The following is a 24,974-nucleotide window of genomic DNA, read 5'->3' on the forward strand; positions in this document are numbered from 1 at the left end:
AACAAGACTCTCTAGCTAAGTTGAAAACTACAAAATTATTGAATAGTAAGTTATGTTCTTTTGATGGATTCTTTAAAATTCTGTCTTATGCTTAGACTAAGTTTATAAATTCAATAAAAGGGTTACTCATTCACTGACAGGTTACTATTCCCTAAGGACAATATTTCTGTAGGGAGGGCATGGAGTACTTTTTTGTTATGTGTCTGAAGACAGTCATAGCAAGCAACTGTTCCTAAACCATGTAGCATATGTGGCAGAAGATATTTTTGTAAGAACAGGAATAAAAATTATATGATAAGATAGAAGTCAGTAAGAGATAAATATTTGCCAGTAAGATGACTAAATTAATCACCAAGACCTCCTATTCCCAATATAGTGGGAACTGCAGGATCCTATACTGTACACGGAAGTTGCCAAAACCTGAGCAATTTTTTGGAAAGGTGTCTCTGGTATCTTAGAAAGACCCTCTCAGTATCAGTGGCACAGCTTGAACTGGCAAGTATCAGAAAGCTTGTGAGAGAGCCGGCTCTTGTAAGGTTTCCCACGCAATTTCTAGAAATTAAATTTTCTGATAGAGACACAAACTCTCTGATGCTTATCCAAGCTGAACTGCTGAGCCCTTCTGAAGTGTGCCGAGGCACTCACCACAGGGAGAGAGGCAGGCTGCCCTCAAGAGCAGGATGTTTTTCAGTGACACACCCAATATAGGGGCACAGCTGCGCTCCCAAGAGCTGAGCAGAAATCCCACATAAGCCTGACACAGCACTTTAAAATTATTTCTTCAAGTATTTTATGGTATAACCAGCAGCTGCCAGACAAAGAGAAGTTCCCTATCATAATGAAAGCTGAGTCGCTTTCTCCCATGTGCCATAGAACAGCCTCAGACTTTACTGGATGCTGTGGTCAATCTATCAGACACAACACAATTAGCCCCCAGTTTGAAATAATTTCCTCCCTTGCAGTTTTCTCTCCAAAATGAAACATTCAATTTACCATTGTTTTATGCACTCACAGAGAGCTAAACTGTAAGTTCGCTACCTAGCCCAAAGCTATAAACGACAGTTGGTACAGTGGCCTTAGAGCACTCTATGGGAATGACTGTAGTTTGGGGGGTCCCCCTGCTCCTACATGGAGATCAAGTGCAACCAGTCTCAACGAACCCTTCTCTGAATTGCTGCTCGGCCAGTGCAAGGAGATGCAGGAGGAGAAGTGCTTTCCTACACACCAGTGTCTGCTTAGGTTTTCAAAATGAAAGAGAGCAAATGAAAATACTTGAAAGACGATGTTTAGATGAGACCTAACCATGTGTTGCAGTTGCAGCGCAATTTTCACTTCCTTTCAAAGAATTCATCTTCAAAACATTTCTATGGTCATAGATACAGCATCTTTAAATTATGAATAAAATAATAAAAGCACCTAAAAGGTAAATAATTTGTTCAAAACTTTACAGAAAAAAAAAAATCTATTGTACAGCTCTAGAAAAAGCAGCATGATCTAATCTCTAGGGCTGTGCTTTCTTTGCAAGCACACTTCCCCTGTCACTTTCCGAACTGTCAAGAAAATAAACTGGACACAAAGTCACTTTGAACGTTCAGATTTTTAAGCAAATTCCCTGGAACCATGTTCTCTGGGTTTCCTTCTGTGAGTATTCTACTGTAAAAACATTTATTGATAACAAGGTGAGCAGGAATACAGTTTGCATCACACATGCTACATTTTGAAGTTGTAAGCACAAATATTCCTGGAAGAACTACACAGTAACTCTTTATTCCCTAATGAAATCAATCTCACAAAGAAAAGAAAAACCCAAGTTGATCATGGCCAATTAAACAGAGAAAGAGACTAAAACTTACAACAACTTAACTTTTGCAGATCTGTATAAGAGATCTTCTTGCCATGGACAGATGGTCAATATCTAGTTAATCTCACTATGTTCCTTATATATTAAATACAGCTGATGCCCTGCATTACAAATTACTCTGTGACTACAGTACTGAAATTGAGAGAATAATGCTTGACTGCCCAGTAGCTGGGCAGAGCCGAGCAGAAAAGACTTGTTCAAAATGAATGGCATGAGAAGTCAGTTGAATGACCAAAGGGCACCCTGCTAAAAGCCACATTATTCCACAGCTTATCCGACCAGAGCTGCTACAGTACCCACAGATGGAGAAAGAAGTGACCTGGCAATGGGAGGAAGCAACTGAAACCAGACCAAAAATGCCCACCTGGGAAACAGGGTACATAATACAAGAACCAGGCTGTACAGAGATCTGTGCTGGCTGTGGCCAGGCTGCTAGCCACACCTGAATGAGCCAAGTCAAATCTCACCTGGGTGAACCTACGTGACAATTCAGGGACAACACTTAAGAAAAAGCCCTTCATGTCTACATATTAGTCAGCCTGTGAGAAATGGTGTGCTGCCCTGTTGTAGGATAGAGTTTCTGCCCGAGTCAGCTGTGGTGGGGGAGTTTGTTTTCTGCCTCAATTTCTCTCTCTTTAGTGTCTCTGACCAGACTCACTTTTCATGCAGAATCACTCCCAGAGAATTACGTTTTAGCCCTTGGATAGAGACTTCTGAGAGGGCAAATGGCCTGTTTGATACTCAGATTCATCTGTTCTGTAACTGATATACACAGAGTAAATAAATTTAATTTACACAAAAGAACTTGATGATTTCTCCTCTAGCGAAGGATTAACTATCAATGCCTTGAAAGGCATCTGGCAGCAGTAATCTGCAAGCCTTCCTTCTTAGGGGGCTGGACTACTACAGAAATAACTTATGTTCCAGCCAACAGTATGCTGACAGATCAACAAATGGATTAACACAGTGCCAAAGGCCCACAGATCCGGCGCTGTACCCAGTGACTGCATTGGTCCTTTTCTCCACTAGCCAGTTACTGTAGTAGTTATGCTGTGTATGCCCAAATCGCCACATAAGTTTTCCAATAGTCGAGCACAGGAGAGGAAAGAGAACAACCTCTTGTTTTCCACAGTCACATGGCTCTTTGCTACTGACTTACCCAGGAATCTCAGAGAAGTCGTGCCATCTTCCTGAGCTTCAGAAACTCTGTTAGCAAAATGGGGACAAATGCCTGTGCCTTACTCTGCTCATTACTTTGAGATGAAACACTCTGTTTAAATGCTGATAAAATAATTATAAATGAGACAACATCCCGTGGAAGAGAAAATGAAAAAGGCAGCAGGATCTGAAGGGAGAGTATAGGTTAATTCAAAACTATGGTAGAAATATAATGATACAATTAGAGTGGTAAACAAATCTAGAGGTAATAAATCACTATATTAAACTAAATGTCACTATGCATTCTTACCATGCAGGCATAATTCTCACAAGAATGCCTTAAATAACTCTGATGAACTCAAATGCACAAAGATTGCAATTTAAAGAACTAAGAGCAAAGTCTACCATTCAGGACTGCTAATAAGATTTCTGCAGTTTAATAGCTTTTCTCCCTAAAATAAATTTTGCTTAGCCATGTAACTAAGCTCACGGATCTCTGCTCTCAACCTTCTAGGCCAACTTCCATGACTGTACTAAAATATACACTACACTCGTAGGTCCAGGAGACAGATTTGTCGCCACAGAGGCTGGGCCACTGAAAGGTTAATTCTTTCAGTAACTGCTTCTCAGCAAGACTCAGGTATGATGTCCAACAGCTCTGCTCCAGTGTGCAGAGATAAAATAAAGGTGTTTGTTTACACATGAATGGGTGGATAGGAATGGAACTCTGTTTGTGGGGTGAAATCCCAACAGACCCATCTAGGCATCAAAACTTGAGGCTTCCAAAGCAAAGATTCCCAAAAATAAGGAAAAGTCTCCTACCACATGGTGCTCTTGAAGCCTAAGTCCTCATGAAAAAAAAAAATCACTCTTAGCTAAAGTCGGGGACAATATTCCCATGCTTAGAATAGGGTTTTAGCTACAACACAAAATAATTATTTCTTTGAATCTGAACAACCTGTTGGAGAAGATGCATTCCCAAGGGCAAATTTGTTTTTTCCATTTGTTTTCCATAGACATCAAATGACCAGGCATGAGAAGGTTCCTTTGGTGATATGGCTACAAGAAGACATCCTGACACACAGCTCGGAAGAATGGTTAGCTTCAGGCTCTCCCCAGGAACTATCAAAGTCTACTCGAGGACAGTTCAGTGGTCTCAACTTCCATGTTAGCTAGCACATGGCTCTGTCCTTGTTTGCAATCCTCTGCTGCAAGCAAAGGGCTGACTCGGTTTACAGCACAAAGAGAGTCCTATGCCTCTGCCAAAGAATGCCTGATGATGCGAAAATAAAGCACAGGTGCTCAAACTTGTTTTAATTCAGCATTTACATACACAGTGATAGGACTAGAAGACAAAATATTCATGAAATACCAACTAACTTGCTACAGTTCCATTTGCTAATAGTTTAAAAAAAGACTGACCAATTAACACCTACTTCAATAAGAAGCTAAGAAAACAGCTAGGGCTTATCAAACAATGTTAGTCTAGCGGCAGATAAACATAATCAAATGCTTATTTCACCTCCCATTTAACTCTTTTTTTTCTCCCTACTTTTTATGTATGCTTCAGTGTTCCAAGCCATACAGTCCTGATCCTTCATTCCTGTTTTTCTTTCATCCATCATCCTGCCTTGTTTTACTTCTCAGGAGTAGGTCCACACCATGTACACTCGCAGTGACAATCTGTGCAATCTGTTGGTGGACTTTCTGAAATCCGTCTGGGAATGTGAATAGCTAGTCTGAAAGCTGTTTTCTCACCAGATGCCTCCATTTGTGTATCCACCCCAGATTGCCAGGACTGGGACCTGTCCATGCCAGACCAGAAATTATCATGAGCCGTTACTTTCATTACATGAGTCATTACATTCAGCAGCTGCTTCTTCTTTGGGAGTTCCCTTGGACTACAGGTTTGCTCGAGCAAGAAGAAAGTACTTCCCACCCTTGTGAAGGGGGAATGTGCAAAAATAAAGAGGAAGGGACAGCTACATCCATATGACAAAGATGAGTGACAAAGGAAGGTTTCCGGAGTTGTCAGAGAGATGTAGGAGCAAACCTTCAGGTGAGAGGGAAAGTGGTGCCTGCAGGGCACACAGTCTCAGACAGCAACAAGCAGCTCTCACCTCTGCTAAAGGCAGAGAAGGTTCACCCTGAGTGGGCTGCCCACCCACCATCCCAGACTGATGTGCAGAGAGATTGTACCTGAAGGACAGACCAAACAAAACCCAATATATTTAGCAATGCTACTGATTTCAGATTATTTCTAATCTCTTGTGCTTTATCTCTAAGTAAATGCAATTGTGTACTTAGTAACTCCACACAAGGTCTAGCCACCTTTTTTTTTTTTTTTAAATGTGATTAATGCTCCTGACCTCATGGGTCTGAAGAAGTAACCCATAAATCGCAAGGCTATCACCTGTGGAGAGAGCCCACAAAAGGCTGTGTTTGTGCTAAGACAGGATCTCAGGAGTGACCTCTGGGGATGGGATAATGGGTGTAAGTTTCAGCTCCCAGGAGGAGTTACTGGACAAAGACACACATACCCCAGGAAAGCTAAAGGAGAGGAGGGCTCTTTCTGTTTAGGCTCCGGACATTAAAGCACCTGGGATTCCCCATCCAGCAAACCTAGCCCTCAGGATGACTCTGGATCAACACTCCACATACACGTACGTGCTCATGCGAACAGCCAACCAACACTGAACAACTGGCTTTGCTCCATTACTTGCTTTAACTCAGGTACCCCATAAACCCAACCATTTGCAATATTCACTTAATTTAACTTTGCCATTGTATTTCTTTTCCCAAGCTAAAACAAGCACATTGAAATCTAACAACCAGCTGCAGCACATGTGTAATAGCTTTACTCATCCACCCATCACAAAATGAAAAAACACATCTTGCACAAGGACCAACAGATCCACACAGCCCAGTTGTGCTGCATCAGGAGAGAGGCACTGTACTGCACCTGGAGAAGAGCATCTCCTCCCAGTAATCCCCTCCTCAGAGCAGCAAAGAAGACCTCCCTTACAGCTCCATAAAACACACTGGCACAGGAAGAGACCTGCTCATCAGTTAACTGCCGCCCTAACTGTAAAAGGTATAATGCTATCACCTACATACCAGCATGCTGCCACTGCACATTCCAAAGTACTATGGTCAAGTTAGCCTCATCCAACTCCACTTAATAAGCAAATCATGGCCTCTTGCACCAGTTTCAGTTTATGAGAGGTCTTAAGATGTAGCGCCATGCAGAGCTCATTACAGTAATCCCCTCCTGAAGTAATGAGGTGTTGGATGAATTTGGTGCAATAGAAAATGGTTATATTCTAATGAAGTGCAGATGGAAAGCGAAGAGTGGGTATAATAATCATCTAAGATACCCTATTCCAGCTGCTCTTTTCTTTACATTTTGGACAGTGTCAACTCCAATCCCTTAATCCAGGGGTCCTACTGCTTCATTACACCACCAGCCCTCCTAACCCATCTTGCATGGGCCACAGGTACCAAAATGGTTATCCAAAGGCCAGGCTTGTATGTATACTGCATGAAATCTTCCATTTTACTGTCTGCTGGTGTAAGACAGCTGCAACGCTGACATGTTTGACAAACACATCTGTTTATTTTCTTTTGCTAAGCTTTGAAATAAGGCTTCAAGCCTACTGAAGCAGCTGCAAGCTGCCGAAGTAAGACCTATAAACAAGAGTTTGTTTGCAAAACAAACTAAATTTCTCTGGGACACTACCAAACAAAACTGAACCTCCCAGACAGCATGTCCATTCTCTGTCAGAGATGGCAACAGAACCACTACAGTTTCTCTACTAGTATTTAAGCACACAGCTGGGGAAAAAACCACAGCCGGGCACCAAGCCTGTTGTCTCAGAGGCTGGTGACTGCTAGACTTCCCTCAGAGACTGCTGTAAGAACATGCCAGGCTCGCACCTTCAGCAGATGGTAACTCTCAGCTGACTTTCATGCAGGTGGGCTCTCTAGAGGCACTGAAAAGAAAGTTACTGCACAACATTTCTGCAGAGCACTGCACTTCAGAGCCATCATAGAGCAGGCTGTACTCACTCACCTCAGTTAATATAGTCCTTTGGTGACTAGTACTGGTATAAACCGAGAACCCTTTTACTGCTACCCACACTATTGTAGAAGCCAGAGGTACGTGTCACCTGTGTTAGCTTCAGCAACAGAACAGACTCCCTGTTGTCACTTGCCAGGAGTTGTAGCTATGGGTCCCTAACTGGACTTTCTCTGACCAGAAGATGGACTGGTCCGATCATTTCCCATCATCACAGCATGGCTTATCAAAACCCCAGAACACCACTAGAAGCTTTGCATACATTGCAAACCAGCTCACCTTGGCCCTTGCTCTTGTCAAATCTAGTTGTATGGTTCTCAGAGAGACCCTGACTATTTTACAAGCGGAAACAGGGAAACACCGCTCAAAATGCACTAATACTGTGTGATGGCTGTAGCTCAGGTCATAAGCAACCTTCCAGCCAGCTCTACAGCTTTTTGCTCTGATATCCACAGAATTCACCTGTAGTTTCTTGCAAAACACATTTCTTCACAGTCTGCCTCTCCGTCTCCACTCCTTGCAAGGGCCAAAGGAGGCTTATGATCAAAAGAAGACAGACAAGGGTATCAGCAGCCTACCAAATCTGCTTAAAGCCATGCAAACAACAGCTCTGACCTTGGAAGCAGTCAAAACAAAATTACATCTTATCTCATTCCCAGCATGGGTATCTGATTAGCCAGAAGGACGCTTAACATGGCAAGAAAGAAGTACCCTCGCTACACATAGGAAAATCTTGCCTGCGTACAACAAACCAACCCAATAGTAAATTCACAAGAGTCAATTCAGAACAGTTACTGTATGAAAGGAGTTGGCTGGGTCCTCAAAGTCAGCTGCCTCGATGCCATCCTATCACTACGGATTAGGTCACTTGCCATTCCAGCCTTAGAATTCAGTGTCCATGTGTATAAATTATTTTCAAAGATATTGTTAGACTTGAAAACATAATTATTCCTTGGACAGGGATGAGGAAGGATGGAATGGTTGAAGGTATTTCTCAAGGGTGAAAGGAGGTTTCTGGTGTGTGCATGGAGATGCAGGAACCACACCAGAAGGTGAAGGGGGCACACCGATTTCAGTGCTGGGCTAGCAATATGCAATTCCATTAAAGAAGATTTACACTGGTAGACTATGCTTGGGATAAACTGCTAATCCTATCCAATAGAGAGAGTTAAAAAAGAAATTAGGAGGTTCACGTCATTTGCATCACAAACTACAGAAGTCAAACAGTTTCTCTGAAGTAAGAGGGTGAGGTGAAGCAGTTCAGCTAGCTGAGTGAAATAAGGAACTTCATTTTGGGGTTAAGATGCAGGTCTGGGAATTGAAACATAGCTGTCATGTAAAACATCTTCACTGGGTATTTTGTTTGTGTGTGCATTTGGTTTTTTTAAAGGAATGAAATGCTATCCATATAAGTTATCCTAATGCATGCAGTATCAGGTATATAACAAACTTCCTCTGAAGCCAAAACCCCACTGTAAAAAGGAGTAAATTGAAGGAGATTGTGGGATTTGCAGCAGCCAACCATTTTAAAAAAGCAAATCCTCTCTGAGGACAAACCACGCTGAAATTGTTCCCAGGCTGCATTCAGGGAAGGGAGGAAGAACACATATACTGGCTCAAGTTCCGAAAGAAAACCTTGCATTTTCTAACCTGGGCACTTCCTAAAGTGTAGAGAGGCTTTATGTAAAAACCAGCCGAACAAATTAGCCAAACATGTTTCCTGTACCCCAACCCACTCCCTCTGCATTTATTCCCTGAGCTGTTAATTTAAGGGTAATGGAGTTGCTGATCCTGCCATGGACTCCATAAAGCAAACAGCATTCAGAAAGTCGCTTTTGGCAGAGATACTGGAGAAACTGCTAAGTCTCACAACCAGGTTCTGGGAACCAGTAATTTATTTGTTCGTTTGTGAAGACCAGGACCTGGAAGTTACACCGCATCAGAAATTTATGAGAGACTTGTCAAAACACAGAAAATTAGATTAATAAAATTTCAGATGACAATGTATTTGGAAACAGTAATTAATGAATAGCAAGTATATCATCACCCTGGACACCAGATGATGACATTTGGGTGCATTTATCTAAGAAACAGGCTCTCCTTTCTGTGCCCTGCATGCTGAACACACTGCTGCATGAAGTACAGTTTCCTCCTGTGGCATCACTGCAAGTTCAATGTACTGGAAAAACAAGGAGGCTGCTATACAGATCTGCAATACAGGCTGACGGTGAGACCTTTGTCTATTGTTGCACACAATTTCAACAGCTTTTTCTATCATGTGATCTGCAAACGATGAAAGATAATCAGAAATATTTAATTAAAAGGTCTCTGTGAATTTTTCAGCATTTGTGATGACTTAGAAAATAAGGGGCTACTTCAACTCCTGATCAAAGTAAGCTCTATGAGTGGTCTGTGAGGTTACAGAGATAAGAGACAAGCAGAATTTAGCCCTATCAAGTAAGCACAGACTTTCCACTGGCCTACCACAAGAACAGATATTTACTGACACGCCAGTTTTCAAGGCACATATGATGGTTATTGGCATGAAAAAGCTGCCTTCTGAATGGACTGTATATTGCATGCAGTCATGGAGCTATTCTCTGCCTAAATCCTCTGCTGAAAATATCATAAACACACAGTACACAAACAGTCTGTACTCGAAATTAAAAGTAAAAAAATTAAGTATTTGATTCATAAAAATAGAAACAAGAAGTCCCAACCAACAACAGAAACCCCAAGTAAACCCAAAGCCTAACTTCTCCATCAGAGAAATTAATGCAATTCTAGAGTCATAAAAATCACTGCAAATCACCCAAAGATCCCACTCAGCAGTTCTCCACGTCTCCCTGAGCCTGCTGAACGCTCACTGTTTACAGTGGAGGCATTTCAAGCTCAGTTGCCCACTGGGAACCTCAGTCCCATTTCGAGCTTCAGGATCCAGTTTCAACAGGAAAGCTGATGCTGCTGAATCAGCAGCGGTGGAGCGGCCGTGCCCTCTGTGCCTCCTCCTACCTCCTCCCTGGCTGGCGAGGGGCACCAGCCACACAACGGGAGGGGACCGCCAGATATCAGAAGCAGCATTAACTTCTTCTGTGAGGACAAAAGCCTCAGGTACAGGCCACAAAAAGATAAGCACCTGGCTCCTTTTGCACCAGGAATAAATGGCATTTAGACCCCAGTGCTTCCTGAAGGACACACCTGAGGACTCCAGCAGGCTGCACCTGCCTAGCAGCAATGGGCTGAGACTTGCTTCTTTGTTCTTAACCAGACCTAGAAAATGGTCCTTGCTCCCTCCTTTGAAAGCACAAACATGACTGAAGCGCAGCAGTAGAAGGCAGGCACCTGAGGTTTTCCAATCACCCATCACATGGTAGCACCATCCACAAGCCTCAAACACAAAGGAAGGGCTGGTCCCAAGTGATGTTAGCATATGAAGTCCGTGAAACAAAGCTGGGTACAGAGAACCTCTCTGGGCTGAGAACCACTGAGCTGTGTGAAATGTCATGTGCTGGGGTTATTTTTAAAAAAAAAAAAAAAAGAGAGAGAGAAAAAGAGAGAGAGACAGAACTGCAGACATACACCCAAACCGATCCACATCCCCAGGAACCAGAGACTGCAGTGATGCTACACTGCAATGGGGGGAGTCAGGGATGGAAATCCCAAAGTATTACACAGAAACAACACCCATAACTAGTGGGGCACAGTCCTTACCACTACAGGAGGGTCAGTGGCTGCAGTGACCTTGTGAACCATTCCCCACGCCGCACTCTGACCCCGGAGGCTGCCCAGGCTGCTCCTCCTTCAATTCAAGACTTGCTGAGAATTTGGCCCAGCTGCTCAAAAAGGTGCTGGGGATTAACCTGCTCCTCAACAAATTCCCTTTCTGTAACAACCTCACGTGCCAGACTGCATCAGCTGACAGAAGTCAGATGCAAGACAAACAGCTTTCAGGGACATCCATTAACAGCAATATGCATGTATTCATCATGTGTTTTACCAACTCTGAGTAGGTGATAATATTTTCCCTTGTGTAAATCAGTCTATAGCAAATTAAATCCCTAATTTCACTACAGGGATTTGTATTAGCTTCCACCAACCTTGATTTTAAGCTGCCTACTTCACCTCAGCCATCACTGTTTCATTGATTACAACATATAAATAGAAACACATGTTTCTGGATCAACACTTTTTCTGTATTGCATACAATGACAGATATATTATGGTACTACACAACAAGCAACTAGCTAATTCTAACCCCAACACAAGGTGCAAGTTGGGACTACTTCCACTGAGAACAATAGGGTTAAGCTGGTCCAAACATATTAGCAGCAGGTTTTCGCAAGCTAATTTTTAAACTAACTATAAAAATGTAAATCTCTCTCCTGTTTCTTTCTCAAACCCCCCTTTTGATATCAGTGGTAATCATGTCATGAAAGAATGCACAACTGAACATACTGGAGCCAAAAACATTACTCCAAAAATCTTTCATTTTCAATTTTATGGAAAACACTGCACTCTTTCTCACTTGGCCTTCATAAAAGATGAATTGATTTATTTTTTTCATCAGCTGTAAAAAACTAATTTTACTACCTAATTATGCCTTCAAACAAACTTTATCAGAGAAACTATTCACAAAAGAAAGTAACAGTCCATTGAACACTGTGACACAGTTAAGGATAGCGTAGAAGGACAGATACTCTTCTGTTATACTGTTTCATCATAGCAGTCAGAAGATCTTATTTTCTTTTTCTCTGCAAAGCCCACGTTGCTGAACAGGCCTGTGAAAACGAATCCAGCAGTCACAAGCGACACCGCAGCCAGCTCTTGCAGTTATGCTGCACATACACACCATGTCAGGACATGCTCCAGAAAACCCTTACCGCTGTGAAGCGCCTGTGTATCATCGAGCTTATTTCAGTGCAAGAATCCTGGAAGACTTGGGCTGGAAACCAGGCAACTGATCCATCTCTCAGCTTTGCACCACAAAAACTCAAACCTTCTGATCGAACCCTCTGCTCTCTCTCATTACCCTGACAAGCCTGGACATACTGACACAAGGGGCCTTGCCAACAGCCAGGCTCTGCTCTACTGTCCGCATGCCATTTCTGTGTAGGGAATTCAGGATAGTCAGTCTTACCTCTGATGCTGTGTGTTTTTAAATGCCACATGTCAACCATGTGTGGTGGGGTTTCTCCCACTTGCTAAATGTTAATTATAATATTTTCTTAAATAACCAATTGAATATCTGTCCTGAAACATATTCAAACATTTATTAATTTAAACTGAAATTTGTAATCCTTTAAAAAGGACTTTCCAGGATACTCAGTTGTCCAGGGTTAGGCATTTTCATTGCATTTATCTCTGGACTAATCCTAGCTAATCAAGCTGCATTCATTAACCACAGACAATTACTTAATCCACTATTTTCATAACGGGGGCCAGATCCCACACAATGTTGTCATACCACTTATTCTTTCCTGTGAGGGGAGATGTAAAAGAAAGGATGACGAGGCATCAATATTGATCCTAATTGTCAGAGTTACAAAATGCCAGTTTGCAATAAAACTTTCTTCACGGTTTGGGATTTGCGTTGAATCTACCTCTCATTATAACTTATGGAGCTGGTATGCCCACCACCTGCTAAATATCCTGCTAAGGGCTGTTTAGAGTAGAAAACCTTTCTAATGATAGAAATTACATCTCTATTAGATTCGCTGCATACCATCTCTCTTCTGGAAGTCTGAAACTGAGTGTCATTCAATGCTACAACCTCTATTCTGCTGACAGGCAAGGGTAAGCTGAAATGAAAAGCTGATTTAATTCTTAGTTTATTTAAATTACAAATAACTTTCTGCTTTCTTTGCCAATGCCTTAAAGTACTCAGGAGTAATGGAGAGGCTTTGCAGAACTCCTGAGGGTCTTACAAAAATAGGATATGATAACTCAGCAGTCCCTGTAGAAATCTGAAGTATTTTCAATAACATTACAACTGAACGTTAATAAAGGAATCCACAGCTTGTGATGCAGGTATAGTGGTATTGCTGACAATATTTCATTATAAAAATTCCTAGAGGGCAGCAGGGATCCAGCTGTGTAGACAGCACTAACATCCGCAGCTCTGAAGGGAAGAAAGCAGAATTTAGGCAATCATTTATTAAAAAGCATCTTGCCTTTTACACTCATTCAGAGCTCATTCTTTCAGATACAGTTCCAGTTCTTCGGTCCACCTAAAGCACATGTTAAAACATACCAAAATGGCACTTCAAGTTGGAGTGCAGTTGTCTTCCAGGCTTTACATTAACAGACATTTTACCTTAGTTTTAATTCATATAATTGCCACACTAAGTTCTGGTAGAAAGAACACAGTTAAAAATGCTTCAAACCATGCTGTTAGGCTTCCCCACATACTGATGTGACAGGTATATTATTATTGCACAGTTACTGCAATACCTATCGAGGATGATACTTCCAACTCAACATACTGTGTCTGTAATTCAAGAGTGGGACTTTGTAACATATAACCTTGAGCATACAGTGGTATAATTACTAAAGAAAAATGAGATAGAATTACAAATTTAATTTACTCTGACATATTTGGAAAAAAAAAAAACAGTTGGTAAATTGTGAGATCAAAGTAGACTTTGTGAGCCTGGGGCTGGAAATGTAATAATGCACATCGTCTCACAGCTCCTAGTCCAAACCTGCAAGCGGTCTGCGCAAACTGAGCTGGAACGGACAGGCTAGAGAGGCATGCAGTGACTCCTCTGGCTGCAAGTCACCCAATGACCATAGTGGCAAAGCAGTTTATTCACTGCTGACCAGTGTAAGACAGCATGTAGGCCCACATGCACCAACTCTTCCTCTGGCACTTTTCACAGGGGCTGTACATGATGTATTTGCCTGCAAAGCTAAAATTAATGGTAGGGAGAGGAAGGAGACTAAGGGAGAAGGGTGTTTCCCTAGTTTTCTGTATTCAAGATACTGCAAACAAACATTAACTGGCAGCTACAATTTCTAGCAGGTGATTTAAATTATATGGATAAATACGTGCAGCCATAATTATTGCAGATGGCTCCCCTAAAGACAGTACAGAGCTGTGGTGGGGAAACAGACTATGGCTCAGTGCAGATAGTGGGCAGGAGCCTGTCTCAAGACTAAGCGAACACTTTGCTTGTTACCTGCTCTGGTGGGAGAGCCTCTGCTCTGAACCGGGTCACAGAAAGCCGCCTGTCCGCCCTGCCACACGGGCATCAGAGGACCTCCACAAACAGCCGACTGTGGCACATTTCTAACCTGGTACTGTTTCAGCTGTGGTGCTGCAACAGTCACAGTTAAACTTGATTACTGAAGAAGTCTCCAAAACCTACTACTGGCTACAGCACAGAAACCAGGGGAAGAAAGCGACCAGTCCAGAAATGTGTACATGCGTGGGGTGATGTTTGGTCTTGTTCATGAACAACTAAAGTTAACAAGAGACAGTGTGTGTGGTCCCCAGACCAAAGCTGGACCAGGCACACTAAGGAGCACTCTGCCCCATTAGTCAGCTACAGATGACATTTCTATTTTGACAAGGATTTTACTCAGAATGTAACCCTGGCACTACACCCAACTCCTGGACTCCAAATGCAATGCAGGTTCCAGTGGGATTTATGGTCCTGAGCTTCTGTTTTGTGGTTTATGTCAAGAGCTGCAAGCATCTGACAAAACTCTAATTTCCCCTCTTCTCTGCTCATTTAACCTCTCATTACAGATTCACAAAAGGACCTCAGTAAAATTAGGCTATTACAATCCTAAGAATTTTTTATTTGTTTAGACAATATGCATGAAGAATGAGAATGTAAAATATTTATACAACAAATGACATTTTACCATTTTTCATGCTAATGTGGCAAGAGGAGAATGAAAACACAGTTTACACTGAAATTCCTTCTCCCAGTAGGTAGAAATTAGATTATCAGACATGACATAGCATTAAAAAAAAAGCGTTAGTCACAAAGTTAACCATGCTGCAGCCTGACATTTGCAGCTCGATCCTGCTCTCTTTCTTTCTAAGTATGTCTCTTCATATATGTGCAGAGGAAAAACATACAAACTAGCCTCTGTCTTGGCTTTCTCAGCCCCATTTCTGGTACCATCATTTCCATAGACTCAGGTGGCTCATTCTTAAACTTGGTCTAGTTGCACCATTAAAAGTTTTTAAGTTCTTGTTATGGTTAAAATCTGCCTAGTCATGGAAAACAAGTGCAGACTCACACACTCTCCTAGGCTGCAGTAGAAGTAACCTGCACTATTATTTTAACACAGGTAGATAAGTCAGCTTAGAACAAGCAATTCTGAACATGACTTGCGTACCTACTGCTGATGTGATGCTTGGATAAGGAGAGTTGGCCCCAAAGGCTTGACTCCAGTTATGCTCGTGGTTTAGCATAAGGCCCAACTATATTGGCTCTTAAACCGATTGTTTTGTATTGCATTCAAACCTTATGGCATACATTAAATACCTAGGTTGTATTAAGAAGCCATTCTTAACGCACATGGCTGTTACGGCAACAGCTTTTGTAGGAAGCAGCCGTTCTCATCTCTCCATAAAACCAGCAGCTATAATGGCACCTTGTATTCTTGGTGATACCCCAAGGAAATACATCCAGTCACCAACAAGTGAAGCAGGCAGACTGCTGCTGCCATCAGCAGTGCTGTTTTCTGCAGCTTGATGGGCTTTCACTGGAGCCGCTCTTCCTAAGTAAGGACCCCCTAAAGCGGGTTAAGTAGCCAAGGCTGCCTCACACAGGGATTACTTCTGACAAGCTGCTGAACAACGGCAGCTCTACTCTATTCTCAGCACCTGCAAAAGGCATAACCACCACAATTACTACAGCGAAAAGGCATGGAGAGGTGCTGAACAACTGGATACTACAGCCATGGATTTATTAAAAAACACAGGCCTTCCAGGTTGCTGAGCATCCCTGGAATATTTTAGTAAGAGAGCAGAAAGGCAGCCACTTCTTTTCATGATTTCCTGCAGGGGAGCTGGCCTCATGCTGGCACAGCCCTAGCAACCTGGACAACAACCAAGCACTGAGGCAGACGAAATCAAGAGATAGAAACACAGCAACTACTCAAGTGAAGCATTTTCATTAGTGATTGCCCTGGCCCAGAACGCAGCATCTGAGTGAGTCCCTTCCCCTAGAAACATTTTGGTAGAGCTGAGATCTGAATCAGACTTTGTGCCCTGAGTCCTTGCTATTTTTCATGTAACACTTGGTGTAAGGCTTGTGTTGCAAGCATCACAGAGGAGAATGGAATGTGAGACTTAACTCTCAGCTCTCAAGGTGACAATAACTCCTACCTCAGCATAGTTTTGGCTCACAGCTACGACTTTTTGTAATGCATATGTGGAGCTCCCCTTTACAAGAGGCCATTATAACTGTGGAAGGATAATAAAAGCCAGTTATGAGAAGGTGAGGACTCTAGCTGCTAGCAGATGTCAAGTTGCTAATGACCCCACAAACATGAAGTCAGAGCCAGGGCTTGACCAACAAACAGCTGCAGCAGATGCCATCGGGACAGGCTCTCTTGGAGCAACAGGAGGGGATGCACCAGAAGCAGCTACAGCTATTTCTGAATGGCAGAAGCCTTTGCCCAGCAGCAACACTGCCCAGACAGCCTTACACCCACCCAGGCAGCTGTTTATTCTCTCTAGGGCTGCAAAGATTAAAAGAGTACATCACATCTGTGTTGTCCTTAAGACACTGCCACTTCATTTTCATCAAATCATATCACCTGCTACTTCAGAAGGAGAGTAAAGAAACAAACCTCTGCTTCCCTAAAAAAATCAGAAAGAAAAGAAAACAAACGGCTCCATCCCAAGCAAAGCCCTCTGCTCTATTGATTACATTTATAGCAGCACAAGCATGCCTTTTCCCCCATCCCCTCTCCAGCCTGGTGTCAACAGCCTGTCCCAGGCTCTGTGAATTAACTCTCCACAGGAAAGATGTGACCTGTGACGCACAAGATTATTACGTTTTTATTTTTTGAAATGTGTTTCCAGTTCAGCCAGCAAAAAGCAACAGGCTCCCTCAGTGAGGCTGCGAGGTGGAAGGGTAAACACAGTCATCAAGACTCCTGCAACACCCTGTCTAGAAAAGCAATATAAAGGGAGCCTTTACGAGAGGACACGCTCTCCAGTATCTCAGGCTCCGTGTGTCCCTCACACACACACACACACACACGCTTGCCTGGCAAGGAGAGGAAAGGTGAAGGAAAACATGGTTCAGACAGCAAAATTAACAGCTGTAGCAACCAGGTCTGCTTCTAATTGAACCTGCTCTTAGCCAGGGAAGAGGCTGAGTGTGGAGAGAGTCAGTATTTCCTTAACTCACCCCACGACTCAGGATTCAGTCTGCTCTATGTCACCGGGGTGTCTGAGGGACCTCTGCTTTTGTTACTGCTGCTTATGAAAACCTGTCTCAATAAATACCTTTGATCCCCACATAAATCTTTTTTTTAGCATCTATCATAGGCTGTGGCCCAAAGGCAACACACATTTTCATATCATCAGGATTTTTCTGTCATGTGTGTAACTCAATTAAGAAAGGAAAAGACACATATGTGAGCATATTTTTCAGCAGTTTGCTGTAGACTGGGAAAGCAGTTATTTTCTTTAGCTGCTGCTGCCATAAATCAAAATGTGTAGATATGAAAACATTAAGATATCCTTATTTATAGCTATGTGAACAAGTGAGTTTGTGGAGTGCTGGCCAAAGAAAACCAAACAGTCACTTCACTGACTCAAAATGACAAGCTTTTTGGCTTCCTTGGTAAAACAAAACTGAAAATGCTTATTTCAGAGCAATAAAAAATATGGAAATCCAATATGAAAGTACTTTGTTCATTTTATGCCACATTTTAATAGAAATCTTGGTAATTTTAAAAGCAAGATAAGGTCCTTTCAAAAGGAAAAACACCTCCAAACCCATTATCTGTTGAAAACATCAAACAAAATCTACTCATATTTTTTATCTGACCCATTTGGTGAATTCAAGTCAACTTCATGTATAGCTTCAGTCAACCAAGAGTATCAAGCAAGTTTTCCATCCCTCTTTTACCACAGCACCCAAGCATCGGTTAACGGAAAATACTTTTTCTCCCTTTCTGGTCTGAGAAATTTGGTCTTAAATAAATAAAGCATGGCTTGCAGTGACTGTGCAGTCACGGGCAATGGCCAAGACTCTCTGGCTGCAGGCAGCACTCACGGCCTGGGCGCAGCTCCCAGCGACACCAAGCACCAACTCCAGCCACCACCTGTTCAGTTCCTCTCTGCTCTCCTCCATGTACACTGGTCTTACCGACTATAGTAAAATGAGTGTAAACACTTAAACATTCATTATCACACTGATAACTTGTCCGTGGGCACGCTGAACATTGCCAGTTCAGTTTGACACCAAGGCAACGCATTACCTGGGATCTGGCTGCCAACCACGGTATTTTGCTTATTTTGCAAGCAAGCTGGCATTCTGTAATTCTAGTAACAAACCATTAAGATGGGCAATTAAACATATAATATGGGGAATTAAATATAAGGCACAAAGAGCAGGAGCAATTTCTTTGGTCTGTCACCACACAGATTGAGGCAGATGTGTTTGTGTTGTTTTGTTTAACAGAAGAATCCCAGCAGCAAGAAAGGGGATGGCACCTGGCTCCCTGGGCCAGCAGGTCCAGGCTGGGTTGAAGCCCATAAAATGCAGCCCAGTTTCTTGACCTGGGTCCAGCAGCTAACTGTCAGCATGAAAGCTGATCTGAATTCTCAGTGTTTGCCAGCAATGATTTAAAATCTTTTTGTTCATAACGCAAACAAATGTTTCTGCCCTCACAGCTTTGATCTCAATGTATACTCAATAGCCAAACTGAAAAGAAATGCATAATCACTGAGGTGGAAAATGAATAATGGCAAACTACTGTTTAATATCCCCAACTGGTGACTTTTGATTGGAAGTCTTACACTAGGATACTTCTGAGGTAGTGCCTCTCCCCTAGTTGTTACCCAGTTGCAGTCACCTTTCAGCCATGACATTTCATTGTTGCATTCAGGAAAAACATTTAGAAAACAAGCAATGTATGTTCTAAAACGTTCCCCACATTGTAATGCATTCGCTCCCTTGCACGTTGCCAGTCAGCAGTGTCAGTCCTTCACCTGGCTTCTGCCCTGAGCAACATCCCTGTGCAGAGACCTCTCCTTTTCTTTGGTACTCAGTGGGGCAGCCCTGCCCCACGTGTTTTGATCCCAGCCCCTGGCACTCCCTGGCTTGTCCTGAGTCGCCCCATCTGTAACATCATTATCCCTGGGTTCTTTACACTGGAGGAAATACAAAGCACATCTACTCTTCACGCTCCATGTGCTGAGTTAGTCTTGCTTAAAAAGTTATACAGAAAAGGCATTAAAATGACAATCTGTCAACTTAGCAAACACCAACGTTATTCCCTTACTCTAACCTTTACTTCAGCATCTCTTGCCAGCTGAGCTCCAGGGGCCAGCATTACCATGCTGTTTGTCTGCAGGGTGTTTCTTGGGGGTCGCCTTCAGCCATAGGAGCCGAAACTGCAGCACCCCAGTCCTCAATTCTGGCCTTCAGAGCCAACCTCCAGAGCCAACCCAGGCAATCCACAGCATGGCCCCTTTCCCTCTGCTCTTCCTCATCATCCCCACTTGCCTGCCTCAGGCACCTTTGGGCACTAACAGCTTCTCCTGGCCTCGTTTCTCCCCTCCCTCTCTCCCACCCGTTCCCCCATAGCAACCTTGTCCTGATTTTCTCAGGAATGCGTTCATCACTCTCCACCACAGGGAGACTCTGCCCTAGCCCAGGGACGGTATTTAACACACTGCAAAATGTTTACTTCCAACTCATTTACACTTCGTTATTCTTGCAGTCTTCCATTTCTTGTATTTTCCCTAAGTTCTTCAGCTGGGAACAGAAAGCCAGATCCTAGGACTATAAAACAAGCTTCCACAAGGAAAGCTGTTCTGTGAATTGCTCTTTTAACAAACAGGGAAAGGATTTAAAAGTCAAAAGAAAAACACAACAGTGACGACAGCCCTGACTGAAACCTGCCTGATAACTCCTGTCTGTATTTCAACATCCCCTCAGCCACAGCACATAATATAACCATTCTATTCTGAGCAGTCTCAGTCAATATTAATTAAAGGCACAGCCATTTTAAAACAACCAGCAGGCTGCTTTCTCAACCTTCACAACAAAGGCATTGTTTTCTTGCTCCTGGTCTTCTAAAATAGTCTCCATCCCTCGGTAAATTTAGATTTCAAGGGGAAGCGCAGAAGGTCTCAAAGAACCTCACTGAAATGCTCCTTTCATTGGAGCAAGACAGATGTTTTTATTTGCAGAAAAACAAATGAGTCCCAGGCCAGAGGCAAACGTACGTCCCAGTAAGGAAGGAGGTGGCAATGGGCAGTCTGCACTGGCAGACAGGTTTTGCTTTCCGCAATTTTATTTTGCAAAAGGTTAATCCCCGACGCGTTTCCAGGAGGCAAATGCCAACCTGCCGTACATGTGGCTGCATACAATGGAAGGATTTTTATGGCCAAGGACAGAAAGGTCAGGGACGCTCATCAAGTTCACGTTTCTCCTGGAAAGCCGCTCTGAACAGCAGGTTTCTGAGTATGAGACTCTGCTCACAGTCAAATGAACACGAACTGAAGAATGTAAACCTCTAGGTGCTGGGAAAGGGGCAGGAAAGTACAATGTACAGGTGCTATAAAGGACCTCATTTGTCCCAGGCATCCTGTATGCTCCCTGTATTGTGCTATCAAGCTATGACAAAAATGAGCCATTAATATTTCTAAGCCTTTAACGAACAGATTTGGTAGACATGTGGTTTATATAATACTAAGGCTTGAAAGGAATGTAATAGTAATTATATAATAATTATATAATTATATATTATAATGTATACATTATTAATTACATATTATTTTATATAACATTTTAATTATATAATTATCTAAAATTATTACATAATTATTTATAATAATAAATGGAAAGGTAAGTGCATTTTTGTGAGCAACACTAGAGCAAAGTAGGACATTTGTTGCCCTCTTCACCACACACATTTAAGCTGAGCCGCACAATAGTTACGATATTTTTTTAGACCACATCCTTTAGGTAGACACAATTATCTTGGGGAAATTCCTGTAGCTCCTAGCAGAACTGGTGAGCTAAACCTTGCAGCTGAATTACACTACACTAATAACAAAGAGCAGGAACCTGTGCTAACAGTAAGACAGGCATTCAGGTTAGCTGTGCTTGTGCAGCTTTTACACACCTTGGGATCCTGCCTTCTTCAGAGGGACTGGCCTCAGCCGATCCAGATGCCCATTTTAGAGTTCACACTCTGTAACCTCAATGCATACGTGGCAACAGTGGTAAGGTAAGGAGAGGGTGGGTGTGAGGTGCCACTGCCCTTTCTCTGAATGCATTGATATGAGCTCAGCCCCTGAAAATGAGAGACAGTTCAAGCATGAGATACCAAAGGAGTTAGTCAGGCAAGCCCCAGTAGACTAGTACATGGAGGGAGGTGACCCATGAGCAAAACTGCTTTCCTCAGCATCTGGATTAGAAGCAAAGTCCTTTATGAGCACAGTTGGCTGAACAGACAGGAGGAGCCAGTTCCTTCCAACCCAGTGGTAGCAAACAGGATGAAAAAAAAGCTTACATGCATTTCAATACCAAAGCCAGGAGAAGGAAGACTGAAAATCAGGAGGGGAAAAAACAAGGAATTTGACCATCAGAGTAAGGAGTCTTTTCTATCCACACCTAGAAAGTTACCACTGATCATTGAATGAGTACTACCTCTAAATTCATCCTGCCTGCAGCTTGCAAATTTTGCTGAAATGATACAAAATACCACATCTCTAATCCCTGCAAAGTAGCCCATCACTTGCAGCTCATCCCCAGCCTCCCCTCAGGAGCTCTGCTTTCCGGCAACTCCTGCATCCAAGGCAACTGACCTCTCCTGGCCTTTTGTACAGCCAGAATACAGAAGTGATACATATGCAGCCATGCCTTCCAGGTTATTCTCCCGTTATTCTCTTACAGCTCCCATCTCGTCAACTGCTCTGTTCAGATAAAAAGGTTGACAGCTGAAGCATAGCACTGTAAGGAAGAGGTGCCACAATAAACCTTCCAGTATTTCACAGGTCATCCTCTGAGAGACAATGACAATAAATCCAGATTTCTTTCTTGAATTACATGGCTAGCTTTTTCCTCAGAGCTGTATTTCAGAATACCCTTGAGTATTTACGTATTTTAGTACATTATTTCCCCTACCTATTTACAAGAACAACACTTTACCCTATAATTCTTTTTCACCTCATTCATTTTAAATCTGAACATCTCTATTTCTGCTGCATCAAAATCTCTCTCATAGCAGGCTTATGTTCAAAGAAGTAGTGATTTTTACAAAGTCTCTGACATGAGAAGCTGGTATTAAATGTGAAGTGTGACAGTTACATTAACGTTGCTGTTTGCTGACAACTTTCCAAACTACCACAATTCTATGCCAGTGTGGCATGTAACAGCTACCATTACAGAACTGGGATGGCTGCAGCACAGATTTAACACATTCTTGATTTGTTCTAATTCTGATCTTATTTTGAGAAGTCCAGAGTTTTTTTCCTTAGTCTCATAATTTATTTTTGATGGGGGAAAAAAAAAAACCAACCCAAAACCCATACCCACAAATAATCCTGTAGGACTTACTGGAACGATTCCCTCCAAGAAAGAAAAATAATATGCATTTCTACTACCTAAAAATTGTGAAATTCCTAAACAAGACTTCTGTCAGGAACGCTGGGAATTATTCTTAGCACATGCTGACATATACACAGGCTTTTCCAGTACGGAGACAATGGAAACCTGTCATCAGGAAGTACTGCTCTGCCCTCCAGCTGCAGGTGCATTATAGCTACAGCTCCTACATGCTTATTCTGAGGAACTGACATAAATTGAAATTTCCACATTACAATATGTTTTAGCAGATACAGTCTTTTGCAAACAGATTCTGGTATACGATGTAAATATCTTCATATGATTATAGACTACAGTGTTGGCAAACACATTCAACCAGAAATGCAGCAAACTTGATCTGATGATATTTACCCAGGGACAACTTGTAGCTTTCAGTATAGTATTTTGAAAAAGGGACTTGTCCACTTCACCACAAATACAATGTCCCTCTAACTGCTGTCGCTCCTTTTACTCGCCCAGTACAAAACCAAAGAGCACACAGACTACGTCTGCTCATTACTGCTGCTGCTCCTTTCAATTCCCAACCTTTTTTCCAGTTTTTTCAGGATAGCAAGATACACTGGTTTGTCCCAGCACAGCCCCACCCACCTTCAGCTGTTAACAGGCCATATCCGTGCAGCTCTCCACCACTGGTCCAATGTATTCTTTATTCCCATTAGGGCAGCTCAGTCTGCTGCCTAAACAGCCCCAGAGAAAGATTATGCTGCCACAGCAGTTTCTACATGGAAGAGCCATTTCTTGTTAATGCTTGTCATGCCTGTAGCAGCGTGAAGCTGCTCCGTGCAACCCTGTGACCTGAAGTCGGCAGAGGGAGCGAGATGGGGCTGCCTTCAAGCCAGCTGGCTACCAACTACCAGAGAACAAGCTTTCCTTTGGGGCTGCTATTTAAGGCTTTTTAAAAACCCACTTTAGAAAAGCAGGTTTGATTTGCCAGATGTAAAAGTGGCGTGCAACGGCGGGTGGTGAAGAGGAAGATAGTGGGCTACTTAAACCCACTGTGTTACACAGGTTCAGACATACTCGCTCGCTTCTTTTATACTATACGAGTATACAACAACCTTGTTCTCTGGATATTAAGTGCAAAAAATAAACCTAAGGGGATTCTTTCAGTTTAGTCACGCAATTCAGACCAAGGCATGGTTTCAGATGCACTAGGAGAATATTTTGGGTGCTCTGAACATATACAATGCGCTCAGAATTAGCCAAAATATGGATCCAATACATCAATGAGCTGGGAGGTGCTGAAGTAGATAAAATAGCTACAAAACCCTGCTACAAAACCCAAAGGAGCATGTAACAAAAGGGATGGACAGCACGGCAGTGATTTTGCAATGATGACAAGTGACATTGATCCTACAGATTACAGAAGAACATGCCTGTCATCTATTTTTGCGATGCTTGGATTTCAGTACTGAAAATGCTCGGGTACCTACCACCAACTGGGTGTTACTCAGTACATTACATTTTCTAGACTAAAGCTACATTTTTATCCTCAAGCCTATCAGTTCTCCTCAAACTGACAGCTAACAGAGCACCAAAGAAAATTTTAAGCAGCGACATCTCAGCATTTACTCTTCCAGATCTGATAATTAATCAATTATGCAGTACTGCATCTTGCTTGCTTATGGACAAGAAGCACTTCCGGATCCAGACTGTGGCTGCTAAGTGACTTTAGTCACATTAGCTAGAGAAAAACCTAAGAGGGAAAGATTCTCTTCCTTATGTAGGTGCTCCACCACTGTGAATCCTACCATGAACCCTCAAGATAGACTGTCAAAAATAAAGGTCAGGTCCGCTCTGCCCTCCTGACCCTCTTCCTGCCTGTTCAAGGGAACACTTACCCTAGTTCATAATAAGATGCAGGAGAAACACGGGTTCCATCTGCAACACAGCAGACACAGGCAGCCAACAGGAAAAGGAGAAGAAGCAGAAGGGTTTGTGGGGCTTCCCCCCCCCCCCCCCAAAGAAAGCAAGCTTTTCCAAGTTGGAAGAGTTCTAACACTGAAGTCCCCTGCCAGTATTAGTAACTTCCTGCTGTCACAATTAAGGGAATTTCAAA

At 42.6% G+C, this 24,974-nt stretch overlaps 1 protein-coding gene across 10 annotated transcripts in view; it reads right to left on the minus strand.

The window, feature by feature from the left end:
* Nucleotides 1-24,974, minus strand: part of ARHGAP24 (Rho GTPase activating protein 24) — a 282,678-nt gene that overhangs the window by 50,643 nt on the left and 207,061 nt on the right. The window lies entirely within an intron of this gene.

Source organism: Harpia harpyja, chromosome 2 (assembly GCF_026419915.1).
Source record: "Harpia harpyja isolate bHarHar1 chromosome 2, bHarHar1 primary haplotype, whole genome shotgun sequence".
NCBI classification, from domain to species: domain Eukaryota; kingdom Metazoa; phylum Chordata; class Aves; order Accipitriformes; family Accipitridae; genus Harpia; species Harpia harpyja.